Source organism: Mangifera indica, chromosome 19 (genome assembly GCF_011075055.1).
Source record: "Mangifera indica cultivar Alphonso chromosome 19, CATAS_Mindica_2.1, whole genome shotgun sequence".
Lineage (NCBI taxonomy): Eukaryota > Viridiplantae > Streptophyta > Magnoliopsida > Sapindales > Anacardiaceae > Mangifera > Mangifera indica.
In genome coordinates, this window is record NC_058155.1 from 2084989 (window position 1) to 2091818 (window position 6830).

At 34.6% G+C, this 6830-nt stretch overlaps 1 long non-coding RNA gene across 5 annotated transcripts; it reads right to left on the reverse strand.

Moving 5' to 3' along the window:
- Nucleotides 1-2389: 2389 nt before the first annotated feature.
- LOC123202959 lies at nucleotides 2390-4858 on the reverse strand. 5 transcript variants are annotated; one of them, XR_006499099.1, is made up of 5 exons: nucleotides 4529-4858; nucleotides 3872-3970; nucleotides 3144-3773; nucleotides 2823-3035; nucleotides 2390-2695 (listed from the first exon to the last, which is right to left on the reverse strand). It is a non-coding gene; the product is annotated as an uncharacterized LOC123202959 (long non-coding RNA). The 5 variants fall into 5 exon arrangements; XR_006499097.1 differs by having other exon boundaries at nucleotides 2870-3773; XR_006499096.1 differs by having other exon boundaries at nucleotides 2823-3773.
- Between the last annotated feature and the right edge of the window lie 1972 nt (nucleotides 4859-6830).

The window sequence follows — 6830 nt, forward strand, 5'->3', positions numbered from 1 at the left end:
ACAAGAAACGACACCTAAGCCTATTAATTTCAAGTCTACGTTTGGCTGTCGTTGGTTACCTCAATCCCTTGCCTTAGATGGATTTGAGATTGCTGAGGCATCTGTTAAAGCAAATGAATTAAACAGAGGACAGACAGAACTAGAAGAGTTTTCGATCTTGGATTTTCTAGATTTAGAAATACAATGGCAGCCTGAGTTGGAGAAAGTTGAGAGTGAGAGTGATAAAAGTTGTTTGCATTTAGTTGGTATCCCTCTTGACAACTTTTTCACTGAAGGGAAGAAAGACATTGTCTCGGATCAGCAGAAGTTGGAAGACCAAAATGATGACAGTAGTGTTGATCATGATTTTCAAGTTAGAGATAATCATAATTCTTTAGAGAATATTAAGTGTTTTGAGCCAACAATGAGGTCTACGGAGGACAAGAGTGGTGATGACTCATTTGATGGTTGGGAGGCCAGTTTCCAATCTGCTGATGATGGAAATGTTCATGAGGAATCTAAATTGGATAATCTTGTTATGGAGACAATAGTAGATCTTTCTGCCCACATGGATGCAGTGTTTGGATCTGAAAATATTGGTTCTTCTGTAACCAAACCCAGTGACTTGTTTCAAGATGATCTATGGAGTACTTCTAACTCTGAGGAAGTAGGCAAATCGAAGCAAGTTGATTTGACTGCAGCTACGGAGGATGATGGAATGGTGGAGAATGTGAATAATTCTTCTTCAATGAGTGTTGATTTAATTCAAGATGCCCTATGGAAAAGTGAAAGCACCAGTAAGGAGGCACTTGATAACAAAACTGTTGATGTTGAAGATGATCTCTTTGATACTTGGAATGATTTTACAAGCTCAGTCAGTGCACAAGATCCTTTTAATATGCAATCTGGTCAGACCATGTAGTTTGAAGTGACTGCCACTGTTAGGGATGATAAAATGGTGGGAAATGCCAATAATTCCACAAGTATCGCGTGGATTCAAAATGATCATTGGCCAATTAGCAGCAACAAGATAACTAGATTGAGTGAAAAACCCTGCAGAGAGCAGATGTTTTCACTCAAGCAGAAAAATGTGAGGGATGAGGATGGTGAAGTTCAGTCCCAGGAATTAACTGTTTATGACTACTTTGTCAATCATCGCGGTATGGATTTACGATATTCAGCAGATATTCCTTGCATCAATGTTGGGGAGCCAAAGCGCCCTACGTATATCCCTCTTAAGCTTTGTTCTTTGGTTTCCTTACAGCGTTACACAAAAGCTCTTAACACTCTACAAAGAGCTTCGCTTATGGAAAAATCAAGGCAGAAGCCACAAGAAAGGATGAATACCTTATCTAATGTTCTACGAAATGACAAGCATGATGTTGAACCAATGCTACGTTCATGTGGCATTTCAATAAGTACTAATTTTGCTAAAGTGGAGCCAACAAAGATAGAACGATAGGCTGTTGTGAACTTTTCTGCGCATTGTGATATTCGTAGCCTTGTTCGTGATCTGATAAAACGTGGCGACATGAAAGGCTTGAAGGAAGACTTGCTAGAGTAGCAGCTCGAAGGTGTATCAGAATACAAGTATTCCTCCTATAGTGATCTTGAATTGCTTAATAAGTGGAAAGGGTTGCCGGATTGCAAGTGGAATTGGGAATCATGCAACAACCTCCAATATCTTTTTCCCCAATCACACCTTGAGGACAAGGTGCCTCTCGATGGGAGGGGAAATGTTAGGACTCATATATTTATTTATTTCCTGCAGGAAAAAAGAGGGTATAAAAGGGAAATGCAAAATCGAAGGCTGCTATCCTAATGCAAAACCAGCCACTAAAAATATGAAACGTGGCAAAACAGGGGAAGGAGAGAGAGAAGTAGCTGTGGAAAAGAGTTGAAAAAGGGAAGCAGGGGCTGGAAAGAGAGAGGGAAAAAATTTGAGTAGAGTGAGCGGGAGAGAGTCAGCCTCTCGAAAGCTGAACAAGGGAGCCTTTGGCTATGGTTTTTAGAGTTGTTTTGTGAATACTTTTGGAACTCAGTTCAGTGTTACTGAGTTATGCCTTGCTGGAAATCTGTATTTGTTCTGTAAATTTGTGTTAATCAATTGTAACAGCTGAGAGATAGTCATTGTATTGGTAGAAAACTGCTGTAATCAAGTTTATAACTCCATCAATACAACACATATTTTTCTACGCTATTTACATTTGCGTGTTCTGTCTTGGCTGGAATTTACGCAGTTCAACAGTTTCTTTAGTTGGGTGATTAAGCTTTGGGTGAGATATCTTCAGAAGTGCAGTGGCAGTGAGGGGCTACCCAGGTTCCTATCACAATAGAAGGTAGATTCTAATGTATCAAAAATTGTAGGCACTCACAAAATTTGGGGATTTGGTTGCACAGAAAACTGCACACACGCAAAACAACATTGATACCCATTGACTGTTATGCAAGAAATTCTTGACATAGCAGTGACTCATCTCTGAAAGAAATAGATAAAAATTTACCGCAGAAGTATATATGCTGACATAGCAGTGCTGAAACTTGACATAAAAATAGCAATATAACAGCATGATATTGAAACAGGGAAACAGTAAAAGATTTGAGTCATCACTATATAAGAAACACATACAAGTGGGTGAAAAACTATGACTTAATTGAATTAGCAAGATGTTCGACACTGTTCCACCAAGTCAACAATCACCTCCTGCTTAAGCCCCTGCAATTTAAAGTTAACACATCATAAAACTAGAAAATAAACATTAAACTTTAATCTATAGTAAGAGAGAAATTAACTGAAAGGATTAGAGGCTTATAATTTTTATCACAAAAATTTAAAAACTTACATGTAAGATCTTAAAACTTATCTAAATTTCATAAGTTTGAGCATTACATATCAATTAATTATCCAACTCGCACCAAGATTTAGTAGCAAAGTGTCCATTCAAATAGTGTTTGAATAGTAACTCTTTGTTGCTTTGATCTAATGCATTCAGCATTTCGAAAAGGACATCCATAATGCCACGTGCAATCTGAATTTTTGTCAGGCTAGTCAAATTCTAGCTAAATTATGAAACATGATTACTAATTTTACCACAGAAGATAGGAAAGGAAGTAGTAAATGCAACACAAACATTAAAAATTAAAATAAAGCAAATAGTCAATACTCATTCTTATTTTTGCAATACCCAAATCATCAGGTGAAGTTAGTGCTCCAGTACTCAGAAGAAAGACATGACAAAAAATAAAAAAATAATAGAGCCATAAGCAGAGAGGATTGACCACTGAAATGAAATCACAATAACAATGAACTACTGCACCAATTAAGTGTGTGTGCATAACAAATTCTAACATCATATTCTCACAGGCAGCTTAAAAAAACAGCACAAGTATCAAACAAATGGCTATGCTCATGGCATTAAGTACCACTAAATTAGCTTCCATTAAAAACCAGCCAAGAGAAGTACCTCAAAGTTGGGAACTCAGAATCTGCAGAAGACTCAGCTGCCTCTTGGTGATTACCACCATTTCAAATATTCTCAGAATCAGTATAGAAATGTACAATGAAATCAATCTATGTAGAAAATGCATGAAAAGATGAATAAACGGCAGTGCCATGTCTCATCACATAGGTTTTTTCTCCACTAATTAATCACTTAAAAAACCATCCACCAGAAACATACCAACAACTCCTGGTATGCTGCAAAATATTGTGGATATCTTGCCCTCGGTCCTCCAAAAGCTTCTTGCCAAGTATCTATTAGAATCAGTATCTTCTCCTTGACATGAAAGTCAGGCTACAATACAGAATCATGAGAACTATGAACAAGCTTCGGGAAAAGGAAATAAGTAAACCACAGAAAGACAGCAAAAACTACTCAAGAAACATTCTCACCTATTTCTTTACTATTTTAACCATCTCATGAAGAACATCTCTCTCTGCCACATGCATATGGACAATGTCCCCACAATTCTTTAAGATCATTTCCAACAACTACAATGTAGCCACAAGAATAAACTTAGATAAGTTTACGCTTTTAAAAATGAAAAGACGTGAGAAGGCAGACAATAACTTTCCATTAGACATAACAACTCATTTATACTCTATATCTGGATCAGAAAGGATATTCAAGGATTAAAAATTTTAAGCTGAAAGCCCAAGTATGCGGACACAATATGATCATTGATGTCAAATGACATACATACATTTTGGTTAAGTTCTTCAATCCTCTTATCATATCCCAAGCAGCTGAAATAATAAAGTGTTCCATATAAATATTTGTAATGATAAATAAGGAAAAACAACCGGTAATGTGTTAGGGTTTCAACAGAGCATCAAATTTACAAGCAAACACTATGAAAACGTTTTCAACTTCTTATTTACAAGATCGGCAGCAATGTGTTAGGGTTTCGACAGAGCATCAAATTTAATCAATATTGAACTTCACAAACATGTAACAAGCTAAAATTTCTAAAAAAAAAGAAAAACATAAAATTCAAAAAAAATCCACTGGAAAAGAATCGAATGAAGGAGACATGATTAAGAAATGACCAGTTTCTGCTCAATTCTCAGTCAGATATTGTCTCAAATCGTAGTAGGTCGGTCGTTCATCCTCTCGATTCGTCTCTTGGGCTCCGTCGGTCGGATTTCATCTCTCCTCGTCGTCCGTCAATCATTCGTCCTTTCAGTTGTTGTCACATAGTCTCATGTGTTCCTTTCGGTCGGTCGCCACTTGCTCAGTCATCTCAATCGTTGCCGGTCATTAATTTTGTAAGATTTCGGGACTAATGCTCTAGGTTGGGACAAACTAGAGTGGAGCTGGAGAGTGGAAACTGAATGGTCGATTGAGGAAGTGTTATGGACATTGAAAATGATATTTTGTTTTGTAACTCACACTTTATTTTAATTTTTTTATTTTTAATCCAATACCATAACTTTACCGAATGATATATCATTTCGAAGAATAAACCAATAACAAAGAGAATGAACCAAGCTAAGTCTGAATACATCTCTTACCTTAAGTTTGTCTATAAAAAAAAAAGAAAATTAATTTAAGTTTGAAAATTTTAATTCAAATTCATAATTTGAATTTGTGGTTTTACTCCGTAACTCATTCAAAAAATGATATCAATTTATCTAACAACAGATAAAATGACACCGATTTAAGAATTATTTTATATAATTTGAATCAAACTATAAACAAAATTTGAACCAAATCGAATTATCTTTAAATCATGAGTTGAACAAAGTTGAATTTTCTATAGTTTGAATTCGATTTGATTTTCAGAAATGAGTTAAAGGTTTTAACTTGATTTAAAATTGAGTTAAACAAATTCGAATCAAATTTATAAGAGTAAGCTAATTTGGTTTGAGTCTAACTTCACCAATAATGAGGGCATACAAGGTTTTTAGTCAAAAACTTAAAAATTTATCATTAAAAGTATAATTTTATTTAGTTTTAAGGAATGTATAAATAATTAGCCACTAAAATCATGAAAGTAGTAGTTATAACTACTGAATATTCATCATTTCGCTACTTTTTTCCTCGCTAAATGCTTTCTTTTAGTGTAACATTTAATCATATGATAATATATTATTTACATACTCTAAAGTGTATACACATAACATTGATAGAAAAACACAACACCAATTCAATAGCACTACCACTAATATTCATAAACTCCCCACTACTATAAACTACTTCACATGCAATAGAAAGTAAATCACCATCACGATATCAACACATTAGCACTATTATTTATTACTAATATTACTGTTCACAATCTCACAAATTTCCCCTCTTCTTCATACTATCCAAACTTACTCAATCTGCACCACAAACTATAATTGCAGCATAGAACATGTTAATCAGTCCTCTTAAAACACAATTACCTTTTCAAAAATAATTCACCCAAAACCATACAACCAGAAACCACCCAAGATTGTCAATATATTCACCATCAAAACAACTAGAAATTAATATAAACAATCCAACATTACCAGTAAACAGCCATAACTACCAGTTGATTAATTAGAATTTTCAATATGTTCACTTGAATTATCAGACACCCACCGTGCAATCAGAAGCATCAAGAACCTTGAACTTGGCCTTTAATTGAGCAAATTTGGAGATGGTCGGTCGGAGACTTGGTTAAACTGTATTGACCAAGATTTTTAAGCTATTTGTTCTCGCACATCTATCTCATTGTGTTTAGTTTTACCATGAAAAACTGCTTTAGGAGCTAAAGTTGCAATACTTATCACACCAAATTACTGCATTTCCGAACATACTCACTCGTAACTCCTAAAACAAAAAGTATATAATATAATAAGATATTTAATTAAGTATTTCACATCAAGGGATCTTTAATTATTTAATTAGGTATTCCATATCAAGGATCTTCAATTTTTTATTGGGGTTCTTGATATTTCTAGGTTTCTGTTTTCGTCGGCGGTACATAGTATAATAACTCTGGCTGCTTTTCATGTTGATTATGATTTATCCTAGTGTCTACCTTATATCTATCTATAAAACAATTATTCATATTCAAAGTTTGACTAATTTTATTCACATCTATAATAACTAATTTTATTACCAATCAATTCAATTTATCTTTATTCTTTGCTTCAGTTATATACAAAGACTGCTATTCAGTGAGCAAATTAACTTTTTTTGAATCAAAATGAAAACAAGTTGAAGCAAAAACACAAAAACAGTGGTAGGGATGACAACGGGGAGGGGCGGGCAGGGGATATCAATCCCCGTCCCCATCTCCGTTACTGGGATGACAATAGGTAATAAATTCTTGCAATATTTTAAAAACCAATATTTTAGAGATTAATGAAAAATACT